This window comes from Pleurodeles waltl, chromosome 8, assembly GCF_031143425.1.
Source record: "Pleurodeles waltl isolate 20211129_DDA chromosome 8, aPleWal1.hap1.20221129, whole genome shotgun sequence".
Taxonomy (NCBI): domain Eukaryota; kingdom Metazoa; phylum Chordata; class Amphibia; order Caudata; family Salamandridae; genus Pleurodeles; species Pleurodeles waltl.
Genome location: NC_090447.1, coordinates 1,458,944,322 through 1,458,968,023, shown reverse-complemented (window position 1 = coordinate 1,458,968,023; position 23,702 = coordinate 1,458,944,322). Strand labels below are relative to the sequence as shown.

The 23,702-nt window shown below is 46.4% G+C and overlaps 1 protein-coding gene across 6 annotated transcripts in view; it reads left to right on the top strand.

Annotated features, from left to right (window-relative positions):
• The window catches only part of ZBTB20 (zinc finger and BTB domain containing 20), a 4,633,203-nt gene that overhangs the window by 3,833,134 nt on the left and 776,367 nt on the right, over positions 1–23,702 (top strand). The window lies entirely within an intron of this gene.

Below are 23,702 nucleotides of genomic sequence, written 5' to 3'. Positions count from 1 at the left end.
ACTAAAAAACACCCAGCAGTAAAGTGCAGTTGGGTAGAAAGCGAGGATTAGCTGAAGGTATTCCACACTACAATGGGACACCGTGTAGTTATGAAATCTGTCGGTATGTGTGAAGTCTTATCATGCTTTCACCAATATTCCATGTGCATGGTGACAGCACTCCATGTTTTAGGGAGAAAGAACAGGCACTTTAGCACTGGTTAGCAGTGTTTAAGTGCACAGAGTTTTAAGACCAATAAAAATGAATTCAGAATGCATAGGGGATAAAGGCAAAACGTTTGGCTGTGTCCCTTCTGAAAGGTCCAAGTCCACCAGTGAGGATACAGGGACAGGCAATAAAATTAGTTACTTTAACCCGCAATGTGTGGTATGTGGCAGGGCACAAAATAAATATTGTTTTTTGGCGTTTTAGAGCAGTCTTATTTTGTCAACCTACTTAAAACAGTACCTAAAGGCCCATAAGGATATCAACTGTACTTTGCCCCTCCCTTCTCCTGTCGAGTTGTGGGAGAACAGAATGTAGAAGCCCCCAGGAGGGACGAGAAGTGCTCCTTTGCCACAACAGGGAATCGCTACCTGCTGTGATGAAAAGTGGTTTACCCCACTGATGCAGGGAAATAGACAATAACTATATGAAGATCTGTGAAGTATAAGCCACAATCAGTACTGATTATAAGAAAACAACCAAAGGAGGTAGTAAAAGAATAAATAGTAAAGCTAGGAATGATACCTAGAGCGATTTATGAAAGTCCGTTTCCCCAAAACCAACTTCTATAAAATAACACAAACTCATATAAGCGAGGCCTTAGATTGGGGTGAAAATTTCCTCTAGTCTAATGGTTGAGAGGAGCATAAATAATATGAAAATGCCCAGGCACAGTTAGTAGTGGCATCAGAATCGGGTATAAGCTGGAGGAGTTATGATTGAAGAAGGTCAAGAAAAGAATAGTTAAGCGACCTGGCCAGAAGTCATTCTTTAGGGCCTACATAGAATCCAGGGCTGTAGAGTCAATACCAACAAGCAACAAGTCTGAAAAAGTGCTGTCAGGATGGAGAAAGGTATTAAGACAATGTCCTTCTATACTAACCAGCTTTTAGAATAGATGTGAATTATTGACCCCACTCCTTTCTGTGTGCCTACCTTTTATCAGGTGGTGCTGATGCAAGCTGTGGTGATATAGAGGTTCTTGGTTGACGGAACTGCCCTGAAAGAGTTTGTATTTGTGGGCTGTCTGCAATGGTCTGTGCTGGAAAGGATCCAGGATGTTTCCTCCTGTGCCCCACAACTACAGCGACTAGACCCACCAGTGCTTTGGCAAGTTGTGCCTTTCCGAGAGAAAGCCACCTGGACATTTGATGAACAGGTACTCAGGAACGTGGTGATGAGGGTAGTGTTCTAAGACAAATGTCAGTCACTGCGAGTGTGCAGAGCCCTGCCATCCCCATGCAACAGGAGTCATCAGAAGCCCATCCTCACTTTCAGCTAGTGGGTCCTTTGGTGGTCTGAGTCCTGCCCAAGCAAGTCATGCACAATAATGAAATGTCTTTCTTTAGGGAAGCACAGTAGTTTACCTGCAATTGGCCCATTCTCCAACTACAGTACAAGTCTACATTGGCAGCAGAACACTTGCCCTTGATTGCTGTAAATAGATACATTACCTGTAAATAATAAGGCAGAATATGGTTAGGGTGTAGTAGTAGAACATTCCACCTAAATTTCAGATGCATTGGCATGAGACAACACCATCTAAGTTGTATTTTAGATAACACCTCCTAGGATCTAACATATGTGAACATCTTTATGTTCATAAAAATATCTAAAATGGATTTGTGGCAGATTTTTAAGTTTGCCCGGGCTACCAGAAAGTTTATTTCATTTATTTCAGCATTGGCTTAAACAATTTTGATTTATGAAAATGAAGTCATACCCTGAACTATTTTAAACTGGTCTCAGTACCTATGTTCTTCACCACAGCCCTCAGATATGAGCAGGTTTCCCTGATATTTCCTTGGCTGACCTTTGGTAGCTAGACCAGTGTAGCAAGGCAAGCGCCAGATAAATGGGGGATATGTTGTGTAACAGCACATCCAGAAAACAATGCGTTTCATAAAGAACTTAAGTCTACACAAGTCTGAATAGGAAGTGGAAATATAAAAAAATCCAATAAGACTAAAATGAAGAAAAATCTATTAACTGTTTTGTTAAGAATAAAAATAGCTTGCTTGTGATTTATGCAGAAAACAGTTGCACTAAATTTTGTGGAAAATGTAAAGCGATTGAAAAGAGTCTTCCACAGAGTTCACTGGGGCTTGTGCATCCTCTCTAGCTGAATATTTTATCACAAGCAGTTAAAAGCAATGTGGGAAGTTGTCCTGGTGAGGATTTTTACCTTTATGCTCAGAAAGAGTTATGGAGTGAAAAAGGTCCAGCACTGCCAACTTAGAAGCTGTATCTGAGAAGGGCTCCAGAGTTGTTTTTGGTTGTCTAGTGGAAGACCTTGCTGAGAAACAATCATCTGGTTGAAAAAGCTTGAATAATCAACATTTCCCCAGTAGGGATTAATTTTATGGCAAATAAATCATGGAAACCAGACTTGGCAAAAAGTCTGGCCACTTTACCGCCTAGTTGCTGAGGAATCCTTCTTCTCCCCCCCTACAGGTACTGAACCCTTCTTTTAATGTCTGGAGCACTTTGGCCCTCATTACAACCCTCGCGGTAAATCCCGCTTACCGCCGTGCAGAAGACCACCAACATACTGCTGCGGCCGCGAAATTCTGCTACAGGTATTACGATCCACAGCTCGGAATCCGCCACAATATAGATATCCACACAAGTCCGCCACACCAAAGGTCAGTGATAAACTGGCGATAACAAAACCGACACCGTCACGCCAACAGGAATACACCCACACTATCACGACCCACGAATCAACGCGGCGGACTTTCAACCGCGGTAAACCATTGTTTAGTTTAGTTTAGTTTATAGATTTGTAGAGCGCATGGCTACCCGGGGGCATCCCAGCGCTAAAGTACACCATGAATGTCGGATGAGCCAGGGAAAGCAGATTATCTGGGAAGATAATGGTTTTCAACTTCCTCCTAAAGAGAAGTTCAGAGGATTCCTGACGGCATTCAAAGGGCAGGGCATTCCAGAGCCGAGCAGCCCTGATGGAGAACGAATTACCTCCCCATGATCTCTTGACCGAAGGGATGTAAACCTGTAGAGAAGAACGAGATCTAAGAGGTCTAAGGGGCGAGTAAAGAAAGATCCGTTTTCTAAGGGAAAGGGGACCCTTATTGTGTAAGGCTCTGTGAACAAGACACAGAGCTTTAAACTGAATGCGCTGCTTAATCGGGAGCCAATGAAGAGCTGCAAGTGCTGGTTTAGCGGAAAGATGCCTTGGGGTATTCATGAGAAGTCTAGCTGCCGCGTTCTGCATAACCTGCAGCCTCTTTATTACATAATCTGGAGAACTAAGATATAGAGAGTTCCCGTAGTCCAGGCGGGAGAGAACTAGGGCTTGTACAAGAATTCTTCTGGCAGCGAATGGCAGAAGTCCAAGAATCTTCCTGACACTTCTAATTAAGCCGAAGCAGATCGAGGAGATTCTTTTAGCTTGTGGCTCCATAGTTAAGCGTGGGTCAAGCAGAAAGCCGAGGCTTTTTACTTGTGTTATTGGAGGAGGCAGGCTGTTAAAAGCCTCAGAGTACATAGCCAGAGGGGCGGTAGGGGCGCCATTACCTATAATCATTACCTCTGATTTGCTGTCATTAAATTTCAGTTTTGACAGGGTCATCCAGTCCCCAATATCTTTCATGCAGTCGGCCAGGTTGGCAGAGGGGGAGTCCCTACTACTAGAGAGGGAAACCACCAATTGCGTGTCATCAGCATAAGTGACCATAGAGAGGTTATAAGGAGCGACTACTGTGGCCAAGGATGACAGATAGATGTTAAACAAGGTGGGGCTTAAAGATGAACCCTGCGGGACTCCACAAGATAGAGACCTGACGTCAGACAAAAAAGAGCGATCCAAAACTTGAAAGGATCTTCCCGTGAGGAAGGAGGAGAGCCAGGCAAGGGCTGGACCTCCTAACCCTATCTTGGAAAGTCTATCAAGGAGAAGAGTATGATCGACAGTGTCAAATGCTGCACTAAGATCAAGAAGGATAATAGCAGCATGACCACCTTGATCTAGAAGTTGCCGAGCAGATTCAGTTACAGTAAGGAGTGCCGATTCTGTACTGTGATGGGTTCTGAAACCCATTTGAGAAGGATGTAAATGATTGTGGCTCTCAAGATGCCTGGTCAATTGCAGGTTCACGTGCTTCTCCAGAATTTTTGCCAATATAGGAAGAAGGGCAATGGGTCGATAATTATCCAAGACAGAGGGATCCAGCCTAGGTTTTTTTAAGAGAGGCTTTATGATTGCATGTTTGAGGGAACTGGGAAGAATACCAGCGGACAAGGAATTATTAAGTATTTCTGTCAAAGGACCAACAACTATATCTGCTGCCTTCAAAAGAATAGAAGGAGGGGCCGGGTCCAAGGGAGAACCCGATTTGATATTAGCAAGAAAATTCCCAATCAGAGTACCTGTGAGGGGGGAAAAATTGGTTAACTGGGTCATACCCTTAGGAGAATTCATCTCCTGCCCCATGAGATTGGCGGTACACACCGCTGTGCTAAGAAAATACACACACATATACAAAACACCACCACATTGGACAATTCGAAATACGCACACCTGATACACATACACACACCACACCCACACACCCAATCCGATATAAAACACCCACCCACATTACTCACAAACCCTTACTACCAGAAATTTGAAAGCAGGCCAGAGAGACACACTACCTTAAACAACACCAGCATCCACAGACACACAACACCATCACTTACACAACATCCATGCACCTCAAACAACACACAACAACACATCCCCTCACACATCACAACACACACCACCTCACACATCACCCACACCACATCATGGCACCTCAACGACACCCCAGGTTGTCTGAGGAGGAGCTCAAGGTCATGGTGGAGGAAATCGTCCGGGTAGAGCCACAGCTATTCGGATCACAGGTGCAGCAGAAATCCATTGCAAGGAAGATGGAGCTATGGTGGAGAATTGTCGACAGGGTCAACGCAGTGGGACAGCATCCAAGAACTAGGGATGACATCAGGAAGAGGTGGAACGACATACAGGGGAAGGTGCGTTCCGTGGTCTCCAGGCACTAGATTACAGTACAGAGGACTGGTGGTGGACCCCCACCTCCTCCCCCACAACTAACAACATGGGAGGAGCAAGTCTTGGCAATACTGCAATCCTGAGGGCCTTGCAGGAGTAGCAGGAGGACTGGACTCTGGAAAGGCAAATCTTGACTACTTTATCCCCCGCCCGCCCTACCTGCATGCCATCACATACCCCACCCTTACCCTCACACCCATCACCCCAACAACCCACATATACCCCACCAACACAACCCACACATCCCAAAACCAAGCCCTGCATGTGACACCAATGCATGGACACCCATCACCAAAGCATGTCCAGTACAGATACCCACACAGACCCCAAACCAACTACCACACAAGGACCAAGGAAAGAATGCAAGCACTGGAGTACAGGGTCACTCGCCCATTGCACACGATGGCACACACAGATGAAATAATCATGCTTTTACACCCCTACAGGACCCCTATCCAACGTCACCGAACAGGAGGTGCCAGACATATCCAGTTCCCCCACAGAAGAGACCCACAGTGATGACAGCAGCTCTGCACAACTGGATCAAGATGACCAGCCCGGCCCATCTGGGACCTCGGGACAGTCGGTTCCCCTGACACAGTCACAAACCACCACAGAGCCTCCCCCCTCAGGAAACACCAGCACAGCACCCACCCAGCGGGCCCATCCCTCTGTCCCCAGGACAGGTCAATCAGCATTGTGTCCACCACTACAGGAAACCCAGGCAACCCCACTAACACAGGACGATCAGGGACCTGGGGGCAGTGGCAGTGGGCACACAGTTCAGGGGACAGAGGCACAGGACAACAGGGAAGCTGGGAGGACTGCTGTGCGACAGGGGGAGGACAGGCCCAGGGAGCCCACTCCCCACGAGGCCCTCTCCAATATCATGGGAGCTTACCATCATTCCCAGGAGACGATGGCAATGGTACTGGCCAAGTTTCATGAGACCCAGCGGCTGCAGGAGGAACACTACCTTGGGATCAGGGAGGACTTGAAGTCCATTAACAACACCCTGGTCACCATTGCAGGGTTGCTGGCAGACCTTGTCAACACCAGGAGGGACACAGTGGCACAACAAGGGGCCTAGCTTGGACGATGAACAGCCCTCCACCTCCGCCGGCGCTAGTGGACTGGAGGCACCGCCACAGGAACACGACACCAGCACCCCACCCCCTGCAAATGGAGAACCACACCACAAGCGGTCCCAGAGATCCAGGAACAAGACAGAGAACATTGCCAAGACCCCCGCCAGGAAATGAGACCCCCCTGAATGTCACCCTTCTGTCCCACTTTGTCACCCTATCCATCCTTAAACTGCCATTGCTCCACTTCCTATGCCCCTTTGGACAATGCACCTGTGAAACAAATAGACTGGACTCTGCCATGGACATTCCTCCACCATCCCCCCAGCCCCTTTTATAACCCCCTCCAGTTATTAGCACAGAAATAAACACACTTTAATCACAAAACAATCTGGAGTCAGTCTGTGCTTTCACAAATGTGTAATTGCAATAACCATGGAATATAGCAATGTCAATTTACTTGTTCACATACCAATGTAACACGGCTGTAGGCCAGGAGGAAATATGGCAGAGGGCACAAAGTGGGACCCACATCTGTGAAATGGAAAGGCATAGTGACAAGTCAGGGTCCATACTCTGAGTGAAAATGACAGACTTATGCTAGCTCCAACAATAGTATGAGATGTGGGAGGCAGTGACATCTTCTTACCTGTGTCTCACTGGAAGTATTGAATGATTATGTTGTTTCGGTTGTCGATATCCTCTTCTTCTGCCTCCTCTTCTTCACGGTCCACAGGCTCCACAGCTGCCACAAGACCACCAGCTGGCCCATCCTCCTGCAGAAAAGGCACCTGCCTTCGCAAAGCCAGGTTGTGCAGCATACAACAGGCCACGATTATCTGGCACACCTTCTTTGGTGAGTAGTAGAGGGAACCACCTGTCATATGGAGGCACCGGAATCTGGCCTTCAGGAGGCCGAAGGTGCGTTCGATCACCCTCCTAGTTCTCCCATGTGCCTCATTGTAACGTTCCTCTGTCCTTGTCCTGGGATTCCTCACTGGGGTCAGTAGCCATGACAGGTTGGGGTAACCAGAGTCACCTGCAAATATCGAGGGACAGCTGTTAGACACAGACTAACCCTTAGGGACAACCCCATACCCAGACACCTATTCACACTGTATAGGGTCACCTATTAGCCACACACGGTGCCTCTGGAGTTTCCCCATCACAAAAGGGATGCTGCTATTCCTCAAAATGTAAGCATCATGCACTGAGCCAGGAACCTTGGCATTCACATGGGAGATGTACTGGTCTGCCAAACACACCATCTGCACATTCATCGAATGGTAGCTCTTCCGGTTTCTGTACAGCTGTTCACTCCTGCGTGGGGGTACTAATGCCACATGTGTCCCATCAATGGCACCTATGATGTTGGGGATATGTCCCAGGGCATAGAAGTCACCTCTCACTGTGGGCAAATCCTCCACCTGAGAGAACACGATGTAGCTGCGCATGTGTTTCAGCAGGGCAGACAACACTCTGGACAACACGTTAGAGAACATTGGCTGGGACATCCCTGATGCAATGGCCACTATTGTTTGAAAAGAACCACTTGCCAGGAAATGGAGTACTGACAGGACATGCAATAGAGGGGGTACCCCTGTGGGTTGGCGGATAGCTGACATCAGGTCTGGCTCCAACTGGGCACACAGTTCCTGGATTGTTGCACGATCAAGTCTGTATGTGACTATGATGTGTCTCTCTTCCATTGTCGACAGGTCTACCAGGGTTCTGTACACCGGAGGATGCCGCCATCTCATCACCTGCCCCAGCAGACATGCCCTATGGAGGAGAACAGCGAGCAGAGAGTCAGCCAACATTGAGGTATCACAAAATGTAATTTGCAGAAATGTATTAATCCGCAATGTGCCTGTAACGTGTGTATTCCAGGCCTAGATAAGTGTGACGCAGTTATTATTAATACCATGTGGCCCCCTGAAATGCCGCCTGCCTGACCTGTAAGGTGGGACATGGGGATATGAGGTAACTGCGCTGGTGTTGTACACCGTCGCGGTGGGCGGTCGAATACCGCGGCGCTATTCAGCATTGGTTAACATTGGGCCCTATGGGTCCGAGGAGCCAATGACAATGTACGCCCGCGGTGACGGTACGCACCGCCGCAGACATGACCGCCATTTTCTGTCTGTTCACTCACTTGATACCTGACCTTCAACAGGAGAGGACCTACACTGCAAGTGCTGCTGTGACCTGTGTCTGGAAGCAACGATGGCTCCTGTGTTTGGGGAAAGGGCCCCTACCTTCACTTCGAAGGAGTTGGAGAAACTAGTGGATGGGGTCCTCCCCAGTACACGCAACTGTACGGTCCTCCAGACAAACAGGTGAGTACACTGTGAGAATGCTGAATGGGCAATGCCTGCTTTGAGTGGTGTGGCTGGAAGATACATGGGGGGGCTGAGGCCTACATGTGCGGATGGTGAGTGTATGTGCGTCATGGCATGGGTGGGAACTGGTGGGCAATGAGTATGACGGTCCGGCCGGGTGAGTAATGTCCTTTCCACAGTACCATTCCTCTAGGTCAGCGCCCACCAGAAGAAGGCTATTTGGCGTGCCATAGCCAAGGACGTCCGGACCCTGGGGGTCTACCACAGACGGAGCACCCACTATCGTGAAAGATGGGAAGACCTGCGCCGCTGGAGCAAGAAGACGGCGGAGGCCCAGCTGGGGTTGACCTCCTAACGTGGGAGGGGTGCCCTTCGCACCATGACCCCCCTGATGTTCCGGATCCTGGCGGTGGCCTATCCGGAGTTGGATGGGCGCATGAGGGTATCACAGCAGCCACAAGGGGGTGAGTACACTCTCATTCAGCTGACTCTGCGCACCTTACGAGGTGTCTGGGCGGGGGAGGTGGGCAGTGGGTTCCCCTAGGCCAGTGCGATCTTGGTAGGCAAGGTCCCTTGCGAGGCAGGCTATGTGGCACCCCAGCCCCACTAGTGGTAAGAGCCATCTACACCTAGTCAGGCTCCTGTGACTTCCAGGTGTGCAGCAATTGGGCTTAGGGCTCGTACCCCATGGGCATGTGAGAAATCTAGGAACTATAAGTGCATGGCGTAGTGCAGAGGGCTGCTCACTGTCTGTTGTGTCCGCCAACGGTAGTGGTGTTGCATGCACTGAACATGTCTTTCTTCTGTCTTTCCCTCCCCTTTTTTGTGGTCTCCCTGTTCTCGTGTGCAATAGCATCATCAGGCGGAGGAGCATTGGCACTGGAGAAGGAGGGAGCTGCATCCCACTTGGCCCTGGAGGGTGAAGCTACGGAGTCTGAAGCCACCAGTGGGATGGAGGGCGAGGGGAGTTCCACGGCGGGGACAAGAGCAGAGACCAGCGACTCCTCCTCGGACGGGAGCTCCCTTGCGGTGGCGGGCCCCTCTGTGCCCACCGCATCAACAGGTACAGCCGTCACCCGCCCTACCAGCACCGTCCTCCCAGCAGCCCCTCAGCGTGTGTCCCGTGCCCGCTCACCCAGGAGGGTGGGCATTTCCTTTGCCCCAGGTACCTCAGGCCCTGCCCCAGTCAGCCCTGCTGCCCTCAGTGAGGAGGCTATTGGCTCCTGAGATCCCTTACTGTTGGGCAGTCTACCATTCTGAATGCCATCCAGGGTATTGAGAACTTGAGAATTGAGAATTTGCAACAAACAAATGCATACCTGGAGGGCATTCATTCTGGCCAGGCAGCCCACCAGAGAGCATTTCAGGCTCTGGCCTCAGCACTGATGGCAGCCATTGTCCCTGTGTCCAGCCTCCCCCCTCCAACCTCCTCCACCCAGACCCAATTCCCTGTACCTCTGCCTTTCCCAAGCACACCATCAGACCAGCATGCACACACATCAACACACAAGAGTGGCTCAGGCAAACATAAGCACCACACATCCCACAGGCACTCACACAAGCAACATACCCATGCACACATACCAACATCCACTTCCTCCACTGTGTCCCCCTCCACCACATCTCCCTCCTCCCTCCCAGTCTTGTCTCCACTCACACCTGCATGCACTACATCCTCAGCCACTACCTCCATCACCAGCACGCCCATCACCACACACCGTTCACGTGCAGTCACCACCCCCACTACCATTCACACATCCCCAGTGTCCTCTACCAGTGTCTCTGTGAGCCCTCCTCCCAAAGTACACAAACGCAGGCACACACCCACCCAACAACCATCCACCTCACAACAGCCTCCAGCGCATGCACCTTCACCCAAATTCAGCAGACTTACACCTCCTACAACCACTACCTCTTCCTCCACTCCCAAACCCTCTCCATCTACCCGTCCCAGTGTGTCTAAAAAACTTTTCATGGCTAACATTGACCTCTTCCCTACACCTCCCCCCCCGCCCTTCCTCTAGGGCCAGGCTTTCCAGGTCCCAGCCCAGCACCTCAGCCACCACATTCCCAGGCACAGTGGTGCCCGCAACTGCGGGGTCATGGAGTGCACCAACCATCAGGGCTGCCAGTGTGCCACATAGCGAGGGCAAGGACATTCCGCCACCTGCCAAGGTGAAAAAGGTGCACACATCCCGGAGGGAGAAGTCGAAACCACCAGCCACCAAGGGGTCAGCGAAAACGAAAGGGGATAGTGGCAAGACAACTGCGCCACCATCAAAGGTGGGGAAGGGCCAAAAACAGGATGGCAGGTCAGGAGAGGGCATGGTGGCACAGACTGAGGGACCAGTGTCACACTTTCTGTCCTCGTCCACGCCAACTTGTACGGCGGCGAACACCGCCACCTGCACCGCCTCCGGCACGTCTACAGCCGCTGCAACAGTCCCAAGCCTCTTCCCCGGTGGGCAGCCGTCCGAGGCTGCAGGAGACATCCTGCTTTCTCCCTAAGCAGGTGCTGACACATGCCCCATCGCCAGCCCCGCCACCACAGACCCCGCCGCCAGCAAGCACCGCCACGACAGACACCGCCGCAAGCACCACCACGACAGACACCGCCGCAAGCACCACCAGCGGCCTCGCGACGTCCTCGGACAGTGGCACCACCGCTGACATGCCTACCATCCCCAGTGGTCAGTCATCCAAGGCTGGTGGTGTGTTCAAGGACCCTGAGCAGCTTCCATGAAGCATTACTGTCATCACTGTTGGCACCTGCAGGTAGAATGCGAAGCCGCAGCAGTGTGGGGTATGTCGCTGCCTCCATGGCGTATCATGCTACCTGTACATCGCCAATATCGTGGCACGCACACCCAGGTGAGTGAATTGTACCAGCCACACTGCACGTAGAGCACTCTGGGCACCAGGCCCCTTCCAGAACCAGTGGAGAGATACATCCACTACCTCAGTCTTTGGGAGGATGAAGCACTCTGGGCACCAGGCCCCCTCCAGAACCAGTGGAGAGATACATACATTACCTCAGTCCTTGGCAGGATGAAGCGCTCTGGGCACCAGGCCCCCTCCAGAACCAGTGGAGAATGACATCCACTACCTCAGTCCTTGGCAGGATGAAGCACTCTGGGCACCAGGCCCCCTCCAGAACCAGTGGAGAGATACATCCACTACCTCAGTCCTTGGCAGGATGAAGCACTCTGGGCACCAGGCCCCCTCCAGAACCAGTGGAGAATGACATTCACTACCTCAGTCCTTGGCAGGATGAAGCACTCTGGGCACCAGGCCCCCTCCAGAACCAGTGGAGAATGATATCCACTTGAGAGACTGTGGCTTTGCGCTCCCCAGGATGCAGCAGTGGGCAAACCACCCACTGGAGAGACTTGAGAGACTGTGGCTTTGCACTCCCCAGGATGCGGCAGTGGGCAAACCACCCACTGGAGAGACTTGAGAGACTGTGGCTTTGCACTCCCCAGGATAAAGCAGTGGGCAAACCACCCACTGGAGAAACTTGAGAGACTGTGGCTTTGCACTCCCCAGGATAAAGCAGTGGGCAAACCACCCACTGGAGAGACTTGAGGGACTGTGGCTTTGCACTCCCCAGGATAAAGCAGTGGGCAAACCACCCACTGGAGAGACTTGAGAGACTGTGGCTTTGCACTCCCCAGGATAAAGCAGTGGGCAAATCACCCACTGGAGAGACTTGAGAGACTGTGGCTTTGCACTCCCCAGGATAAGGCAGTGGGCATGGAGCCCCCTCGTGCAGCAGTGGCGTTGTCCGCTCATCTGGCTGAGATTCCCCCATTCGCACTCCCCCTGAGGTGCCTGTTTCATTTCGATCCGATGCCCCTCCAGTGTTCTCTCCGTTTCCAGTCAGGTATCTAGTGTGGGCTTCGCCCATGCATTTTGGGCCCAGTGGTCCACTGACAATGATTGGTGCACTATCCGGACTTGTGTAGTTGGTGTACATAATTGTATTTACTGGATTTTGAACTTTGATAATGAGATTTCACATGATTACATTCGTTCAAATCATTTCCTTTTGTCCTTGCGTTCTTCCAGGGGGTTGGGGCGGTGTATGTGTACTGTTGCTGCATGTATTTGTGTGTATGTTGTTGTGGGTGAGGGTGGGGGTGGGGGTGTTGCGTGTGTGTGTCACTCTCTTTTCCCTCCCCCCTCCCCTGTGTTGTAGGTGCAGTACTCACCGTGGTCGTCGCCGCCATCTTTGGTGCTCCTTATAGAAGAGAAGGAAGACCAGCATCGGCAGTATCTGCAATTCGGGCTCCATGGCATCCTGGTTCCTTGTGGGGTGTGGAGAGGTGAGTGTTTTCCCTTCTGTGTACTGTTTCGGCTGTGTTTTTGTTCGCGTTGGTTCCGCCCTGGAAAAGGTGGCGGATAGGCCTCTTGTGATATGGTGGGCGGTACATTGTCTTCCGTCTGTCTGTTGGCGGTTACCGCCGCGGTGGTTGTTTCTACCGCCGTGCCAGTCGGAGTGTTAAAGTGGCTGTCTTTGTTGGCGGTTTCCGCCATGGTCATGATTCCATTTTTTTTTCCGCTGGACTGTTTGTGGTATTACCGCCGCTTTAACACCGACCGCCAGGGTTGTAATGAGGGCCTTTGTGCTTAAGCCTTCATAACTTTTTCCCTCTAAAGGTATCTAGGCAAAATTTGCATTTTGTTTTTCCTGTATGTTGTAAATTTATAAATATCCACGGTTTGTGGATCCACTGGAGAGAACAGAGAAAATAGATAAAGTATACCAATTATAATAAAAACCTGGGGGGTGTCAGCTCTGTTCAAGAAAGCATATTTTTTTTCTTAAAATTGGAATCAACCAAAGGTTTTACCATCTGACTTCCCAGCTTTCAAATACAAGCAGAGTTGCAACCACAGTTCATTTTTAATTTTTCTAAGTGGTAGTCCGTTTTTGTCATTTCTTTTGTTGTTTCTACTTACTTCATGTTTGAGGTGGGAAAAGGTGGGAAATTCATGGGTGAACCTGGAAGGCTATACATTTCTGAAAAGTAGACAAAATTTCTGAATTCAGCCAGCGGTCATTTGTGTGGATGCTCATGCTTTTACCCAAAAAACATTATCTGAAAGTTGGAAAAGATAGAAATAGATTAAAACCTTTTCATATATAAGTTTTTTACCCTGGTACAGATTTACAAAATTAAAAATCCATTACATCTGTCAGATCCTTACAGTCACAGAGATATATACTTTTGGTTGCTTGTCTAAAAACACACTCTACCCACATCCAACAACTGAGCAGCAGTTTTATATGTTTTTTCATTGTGTACAGCCCATGTATCAATTCACATGGTAAAATAAAATGAATGAAAAATTAGTATGAAGGAAGCATTTTGAATTGTGCCAACAATGCTGAGTTTAGGAATAGAGGTTATTTGCAAAACTTTGAAATTTGATTTGCTCATACAATCATTGATTCAGAAGGCATGTTGTAAAATATATTATTTCTCTAACTCAAAAATGGAGAGAAATTTGATTGATAATAACCGATATTCAACTATTATGAGTTCACACCCTTCTCCTTATATCATTGGTACCCCGCTTTTGTGGATGAGCATATCCACTGTGACACAATAGGCTTTAAAATGCAATGCAGAGACATCGGCTTTTTGCCATAGAAATTGACCCATTTCAGTGATGTGCCTAGTTCCAGTATTTGGGCCAGGGTCTCTGCTGCCCCTCCCCCTGTCTCTTCCTTTTGCTCTCTTTTCTCTGATGTGTAGTGGGCTTTCTAGACATCCTCTCGTCAAGTCCTAGAGTACATACTGCTACCTTTTTCATACTAACTGGTTGCCCATACACTAAAGTTCTCAATTCAAAGGAATTGAGGTAATGGGATACAGAAGGTGCACACAGGAATCACATGGTTTCGCCAACTGTGTAAGTCATGGTTAGTGCTTGGGTCTTTTGGTTTCTAGGACCAAGACATTCCCTGGACCACTCTCGCCACTCCCCAGCAGATGGTTATATAAGAGGTATTTGTTGCCCACATTGAACCACTGGTGTGGCCGTACAAACCTTGACGCATACCAGACAACAGATTCTGTAATGTACTTAAAAAAAACAAAAAAACAAAAAATATATATATATATATATATATATATATATATATATACACATATGTGTATGTATGTATATATATATATATATATATATATATATATATATATATATATATATATATATATATATATATATATATTTGTTGTTCAATTTGCATGGTTCTGTCTCTGCTGTTGGGGTATTATATTGTATATGCTACGGCCGCTGGTTTAACCTTATTTTCTGTATCATTCATTTTGCAATTTGCCTTCTGCAGTCAAGATGGATAGTGAACTGCTGAAGCTCGAAATAGTATAGTTTACATCACCATCCCTTGAATAGGGTCTAAAACATGCTTTCTTGAGTGCTCGGAGCAAGTGCAGAAATTGTATGTATAGTACAAAGGGTCAGACTGGCTATAGAGTCTCCCCCCTTTATGCAGAATCCCCACCCACCCCCCTCCCCCAAGTCAGTTAGAAACAATATTCTTCATCCTTTCATCTAGCCGACTCTTGGGCATGCATTTTATGGTAGGACAAAGACTTTCCTTGAATACACTGGCTGGCATTGATCCCAGCCACAGGAAATGGAGACTTACAATGCCAAGAGAAGAAAGGACGTGCCTGGCTGCCAGGAAGGGGTGTGAGAGAACAGGTGTCTAAGTCAAAGAAGCACGTCAGCAGCTAGAACATATTAAGGCTCAGAAGCCTAGTTTTCAACACTATTACATTTTAGGAATATGTGTCTGTTGCTTTTTTAATAGGAGTCTGTCACTTCTTGGAGGCTACGTTTATGCTGCAGTCATAATGTTCTCTGTAATCCATTGATTTGTAAGTGATGTATTTCAGATAATGTCTGTATGTGATTCTGTGCCTGTGCTTCCTTTAGATATGTATGTATTTACGTGCTATATCTGTCGAGCAAACATTACCATAAGATAGCTGCACAACGTACATAGTCAAAGTCCAGCGTAAAGTAAATTAGTGCTAGGAAAGGTAACTAGTTTGCTGACTGCTAATGCATTATGATTGTAGTGTTCATTGAAGAGATGCGTCTTAAACTCTTCACTAAATTGGAGCAGTGTTTGTGGCTGACCTAATGGATTGGAGCATAGTGTTTCAAATCCTGGGTTCATATATGGAAAAACCTGCTGCCTTTCTTTTTAGGGGTATAAACAAGCACATCCTTCATGTGTTCTGTTATAATTTATGTAAATTCTTACATAAAGTTGATTGTGTGTCCTATATGAAAGATTGTTTTCTGCCGTGCATCTTGGTCCCTTTCTGTTCTGTGGTAATTTGTATATGTGGGAACCAAACCCCAATAATCATCTGAACCACAATATATGATTACCCCAGTATTTACTGAAAATAAATTGGCTCTGGCATCTCCATTCGACCTAGTGGATAGAGACTACAGTCCTTATGAGGAAAACACACTTTCAACAAAACTAGCACAGTTTATCAAAATAAAATATTGCAAATATAAATAGAGCAGAAGGTATATTTATTACAGAATAGTCAAAATGTAGTATAAAGAAAATGCATGAATTGTCAATAAAGGCCTAATTACAGAAGTACAGTAAATGCAAAAATCATAAAACTATGTAACCCCTAGTTAAATAAAATCTAGCCAAAATTGTCAAATTCCCGAAGAGCACTAAAAGCAAAAGAGGAGCATACACAAGTTGCTCGCAAGGAAAATTGTAAAATATTGAAATTAAAGAAAGAATTCCAAAGGTTTTATAGTCAAACCCCACATAGCTTCTGAAAATTCAGCATGCTGTTTTAGAAATTGGGTTGTTGGCTGACTCAGGTGTGAGCCCTGGTCAAGCAGCAATCACAATCCATGTCAGGGGGAGGCACAAGCCAACCCTAAATCAACCCCATGGCAGCTTGGCACAGAACAGTCAGGCTTAACCTAGAAGTAGTGTTTACAGTATTTGTACAACACCTCAAACAGTACTACATTGAAAAACACCACACAAAAAGGATCCCACACCAAGTTAGGAAAATAAAGTTATTTGTAATAACTAAAACAAGACCAAATCAACAAAAATCTAATCAGTAGAACTGGAAATATGCAGATTTAAAGATTTCAGTAAAAATAGCACCAAAAAGCCTAAAGCACTAACTGTGGATGTCTGGCTGCAGATGCTGTGCCACTTGTGTCGTTGGGCCTAGTGCTAGTCACAGGAACAAATCTAACCAAGGTCAGTAGGAGACCCCATGCTCCCATTGTCCTTGGTTTGATCTGTTCCTGTCAAGGGCACTTGGGAAAGCCGCACAAGTGGTGCAGCATTTTTATCAGCACAAGTGGGGCAATGCTGGGTGGTAGGGATTTTGTGGATTCCTGTGGATTGTGGAAGTTTCTATCACAGAAATGTAAGGAAAATGTGTGATTTCAGGCAAAGTTTAAGGCTTGCAGGACATTGTGCATAAAATTGCTTTATGGGATCTACGCAAGAGACCCCATCCTAAATTCCCATAGGTGTCTAGTTTTCAAACATGTACAGGTTTGCTAGGTTTCCCTAGATACTGACTGAGCTAGGGCCTAAAAACCTCAGCTATCCACTTTGCAAAATCCGGGTCAGTTTTGAATGGAAAAATGTGTTGTATCCATGTTGCATTCTGGGTTATTTCCTGCAGCGGCCACCAGGCCTATCCAGAAGTGAGGTTCCATTTTTAGCAGAAGACTTATGGGAATGATGGGTGGAAGGACGTTTATGGCTCCCTGCAGATTCCAGAACTTTCCATCACAGAAATATGAACAAAATGTGTTTTTTAGTCAAAGTTTATGATTTGCATGGGATTCAGGATAAAACAACCTGATTAGAGCCATACAAGTCACCCCTAGGTGCCACGTTTCCAAAAATATACATGTTTGTTAGGTTTCCTTAGGTGCCATATGAGCTAGGGCCCAAAATCCACAGCTAGGCACATTGTGAAAAAGGGTCAGTTTTCAGTGCAAATATGTGATGTGTCCATGTTGCGTTTTTGGCTGTGTTCTGTTGCAGGCACCAGGCCTACCCCCACAAGTTAAGTACCATTTTTATCGGGTGAGTTTAAGGAACACAGAATAGTAGAACAAATGTTATTGCCATTGTATTTCTCTGCATTTGCATCTTCCAAATGTAAGACAGTGTGTAAGAAAGAAGTCATTTTGAGACATACCCTCTAATTTAATTCAACATGTACAAATAACCCCTGCTTCTAAACTCCCTGTCTTGTTTTCCTTGATACCTATGTTTCGCTATTTATATTTTAACATATGATTGGCTCTATACCCAGTAGACAATGAAAAACCATTGCAAGGAGCAGCTCAAGTTATTGGCTCTGGGTACCTCAAGTTCTTGAAAAACCCACACACCCCATAAATCCCGCAACCAGAAGGGTCTAGCATATGTATTGGTATATTCTTTTTTGTTAATTGGCCATTGTGATAAGAATTTACAAATGAAACATTGTCACAAATGCCTGTTCTCCAGTATTGGATCTTTCATAGATTCACATGCTTGAATCATTCCCCGTCATCGAGAATGGAGTCCCCAGTAATTTAATACAGCAATATATATATATCTCACCATCATAGGCTATAATGGCAATGAAAATGTCAGTTTAATAGCCTATCCATGTCCTTTTTCAAAAAAGGACTGAACTTGAACTATAACCAATCAGGCGACAGCACCCTCTAGAACACTCCCAACAGAGGCTGAGTCCCTCAGATTTCCTACCGCACATTGTGTGAAGGGTCTATGATGGCCTCATCTATGCAGGGCCTCATCTACGATGGTCATCTACTATGGCCTCATCAAAGACGGTCGTCTACGACAGTCATCTAGAGTGGTCGTCTACGACGGTCATCTACAGTGGTCGTCTACAACGGTCATCCACAGTGATCGTCTACGACAGTCATCTACAGTGATCGTCTGCGACAGCCATCTACAGTGATCGTCTACGACAGTCATCTACAGTGGTTTATTATGGCCTCATCTACGGTGGCCTCATCTATGGTGGTCGTGTACGGTGGTCGCCAACGATGGTCGTCTACGGTGGTCTCGACGACGGTCATCTACCGTGGTCGTCAACGACGGTCGTCTACCGTGGTCGCCTACAGTGGTCGTCGACGACAGTCGTCTACAGTGGTTGTCGACGACAGTCGTCTACGGTGGTTGTCGACGACGGTGGTTGTCTACGGTGTTCGTCGGTGAGGGCCTCATCTACAGTGGTTGCTTATGACGGCCTCATCTACGATGGTCGTCCACGAAGGCCTCATCCGATGGTTGTCTACAATGGCCTCGTCTACGGTGGCCGTCTACGTTGGTCGTCGGTGAGGGCCTCATCTACAATGGTTGCTTACGATGGCCTCATCTTCGATGGTTGTCTACGAAGGCCTCATCCGATGGTCGTCTACGACGGCCTCATCTATGACGGACTCATCTACTATGCTCATCTAGGACAGTCATCTACGACAGCCTCATCTATGATGGTCTTCTATGACATCCTCATCTATGATGCTACTATATGGCATTATCATCTATGACGGTCGTCTACCGCGACCTCATCTATGATGCTAGTCTATGACAACCTCATCTACGATGGTCGTCTATGACAGCCTCATCTACGATGATCGTCTACGACGGCCTCTTCTATGATAGTCATCTGTGACCGTCTTATCTACAATGTTCATGTGCGACAGCCTTTTCTGATGGTTGTCTACTACTACAGCCTTGCCTACAATGACCTAGTCTACAGAACCACATCTACGATGGCCTTGTCTCTGTATGCTTTGTTGACGACGGCCTGGTCTATGACTGCATCCTCTACGAAGGCCTTGTCTGCGGTGCAGGCCTCGTCAACAGCAGCAAACATTGTCTATATGAGCCTAGTCGTTTACATCCGCCTCGTTGAACTTGATCACAATACAAATTAAGACGAAAACACGTAATTGTCAACAAGAGCAAAACACACATAATCCAGAATAATTCAGTGTCAAGCATTGAGGTACCAATATGAGTATGTCAGTCAATATATGGATGCAGAGCATGGGTCAGGTCCATGTATCTCATAATAAAGCTTCAGAGCGTATTGCAGCCACAACTGTTGGATTTACCCACCAGATTTATTTTGAGGGTTTCCATACCCTTTGGAGTGAGCAACCAAACACTTCCAGTTTCCTATAGCAAACAAGAAATTAGTTTGTTTTTTCTTTACGAATTTAAATAGGAAAGCTGTAAAACCTATTCCAATTGCTCATATATCCAGGAGGATATAGTTCTGCCTAACCAGCAAGGATACGTTCTCACCTAGGTCCAGACTACTGTACGGGCTGCCAATTCACTGGTTATACGGGGCAGGTATAGCCACCAGGGCAGACATGGTCACATAAAAAAGATGTTTGCCGGAAGATGAAAAAGAAAAAAAAAATGCTGCTGTGGTCGAGTGAGATATCAGCATAGACTGTGCTATAGATAACGCTTCAATAGTACTCCCACAACTGGCAGGGTCAGTGGTCCTTGGATATTACAGATCAAGGCAACAACATTTAAAAATTTGAGGTACAAATATATCTAATATTTTATAGTACCATGCTGACGCTCTGTATGCCATGCATGTGGACGACTACTTGCAAGCAGTCAACGGTGACTCTTGACACTGCATGATCTTTTGGGGCATTACTATTTCGACTGAAACAATCTCTAGAGGGACCCAAAAAAGACAATTATTCATTGATAAGTATCTTACTTAACAACCCTCTCAGTAGCACTTAGGCTAGCTTACCTACAGAGACAACGTTCTGGTGCTGATTACGCCATCCATTGGAAATTTTTTTTCTCCAAAAATGTTGTCATCTATGGCAGAAAATAGCATTGGACAAATAAATCCTGGATCTCCTCACATATAGATATATATTGCAGTTCATCCAGATTACGCCATCTATCTTCGGAAGGAAGTGCTAGCTACTCTGACCAAGGGGTCCATAGAGAGAAACCCACATTCTCAGCAAGAAAGAGGCTTTTATTCTTGGTTTTGCCTCATAGACCAGAAAACAGAGGAGTCTCCATCCATCATACACCTCCAGAAATTAACAAGTATTTCCAGAAACAATCCTTTTATATGGTTTCCTTCAGCACAGAAGATATATATATATATATATATATATATATATATATATATATTTTTTTTTTTTTGTTTGTGCATTCCCACTCATCAGAGGTCTTCCATTTGGCTTCAGATCAGATTTTTCGGGAAGGGTTTCCCCAACTTCAACAACTCGTTGATAAAAGCACCAATGACATTTCAAGCGTCCAAGGCCGCAGAGGCTTGCCTAAAGTTGTTTCACAGACTGTCTCCTTGTGAATTATCAGAGATAATCAACTCCCCCATCAAAGAAGATACTTTATGTTCAATTAGCTTTTGGGCGTCAGGTCCTCAGCGATCAATAGAATCCCTCTTGTACGCCTGAAAATGAATGCCTTACAGGAGCAGCTACAAAAACAATAGATTCAATCAAACAAATCATTTCAGGGCCTGATGAATTTTCACATAGGTGATGGAAGCTCTAGTCTGGTAGTCTCAGACTACAAATACTTCCCTGGGAAGCTGGGGCAGTCATCTACAGAACCTCTAATTCGAGGAAAGTGGTCTCTGCTGCAGAACAGCATACATATCATTCCCCTAGATCTCAAAGCCAACTGTTCGGTCTCCAAATTTTCCTGCCAATGTAGCAGAGTCTTCAGTGTTAGTTCGCAAGGACAGTACTACCAGCATGCAATAAGTGAATAAACAAAGCGGCAACATCCTATGTGCTGTCCAAGGAAGACCAGGAAATTTGGTGTCACCTAATGACACACAGGATAACTCTTCGGGCTGAACATAGTCCCTGGACTAGAAATCTCATAGCAGACATGCTAAACAAAACTGGAAACAGCATCCAAGAAGGAGAATTTGATAATTCAGCTCTAAGCATGATCTTCTTGTTCTGGGCAAACTGGCTCTACATCCCTTTGCAACAAACGAAACTGGCAAATGCCAGTTCTATGCAAGTTGGCATCCACATCCAGGATCTTGGTGGAATGCCTTTCGACAGATGCTCCAGGATCTATATCTAACTTTTTCCCCTATACCTTTAATACCAAAGATTCTCACCAAGAGGGAAGAAAAGCAGTGTTCTCTTGTCCTGATAGCCCCCAGGTGGCTAGTTCCGCATTGGTTCACTGAGCTTCTCCTGCTATCAGAACACAACCACATTCCCCTACCAACATTCTGTAAACCTTTGATGATAAACTAAGGCCAGGACCCTCATCCTGACCTGACTTCTCTCCTCTTAAGCGCACAGCTCCTAAATTTCATCAATCCAAAGATCTCAATATTCCTCAGGACTGCAGGTGGATTCTCTCCAAGTCAAGGAGGAGGCCACGATAAGGACACGTAAAGGTTAATAGGGAAGTTTCTGCCTGTGGTGCCAGAAAATCAAACCTACATTCTTTACTAGCATAATTGGGCAAATAACTATCCTATCTCCTTTCACTAGCTCAGTCACAGTTGGTACATGCGTCCGTTAAGGTACTGCTTACAGCATTATCAAGATATAGCTGTTCATCACATTTTTACTTTCTACTCATGCAGAATCATCAAACAATTCATAAAAGATTTTTTCTGTGTTTTCCTACAGAAAGGGCTGCTTTCTCAGACTTGCACCAGAACATACTTCTATTTCAACTCATGAAGAGTTAATTCGAACCCACTCTCAGAGCGAACCTATATTTCTCGCATGAAAGGTCGTCTTGTTACTGGCGCTCACCTCAAAAAGTAGGGTAGAGAAGATGCAGGCTTTCTCAACACAAGAGTCTTCTTGCGTCTCACAGGCAATTTATTTCTTCTCTGAACCAATCCACAGATTTATTCCCATGGTTCCTTCAGATTTTGCCTCAATGAGCCTATAATATTTCAGACTTTTCTCCTGAATTCGGCATCACCAACTGAGAGGTCTATTCATACTCCAGGTATTAGGTGATATCTACAATTTCTACTTACATCGCACTAAACAACTCATGTGAACTGACAAACTGTTGGACTCAGATAGTCACACTCGTAAGGGTGCTCCAGTCACAATGACAACCATTGCTGAATGAATTTCAGCTGCAGTCCAGTCCTGTTACTCAGACTAGCAATCCCCTCACAGAGAAAAGTAGGATGCATTCAACTGGGGCCGTTCCTCTTCAACTACTTTGTTTGCATAAGTACCTCTGGAGAAGATGTGTTATGATGCGACTTGGAAAAGTGTGCATATTATTCATGCAGCATTATTACCTGAAATCAGCGGAGCACAATCATACAGCGGTTGGATTGGTTTTACAATACCACTTATTTCATGAAGGGAAGCATCTTTTGGTTCCATGCGTTTATGTATTCATGCTGAATTTAATGTAGGATGTGTATATATGGATATAAATGTATTTATTTATATATATGTATAAATGTATTATGTTGCATATGAATGTTATGTATATATTTTCTACCCACCATCCACTATTTGCGCCAATAGTATAAGATATACAAATACAGTAACTGCTTGGTATTCTGATTCAAGCATGTGAATGTATGAAAAATCCAATACTGGAGAAGAAAATAAGTTACTTACCTGTAACTGCAGTTCTCCAGTATTGGTATCTTTCATAGATTCACATACGACCCACCCTCCTCCCCAGAGAGGCTCCCCTTATAGCTCGGGATTATCTATTCCCACTTGTGCTTGAAAATCTGAGGGACTCAGCCTCTGTTGGGAGTGCTCTAGAGGGTGCTGTCGCCTGATTGGTTAAAGTTCAAGCTTGGTCTTTTTTTAAAAAAAGGACCTGGATAGGCTATTAAACTGACATTTTAATTGCCATTATAGCCTATGATAGTGATATATATATATATATACATATACAGGGA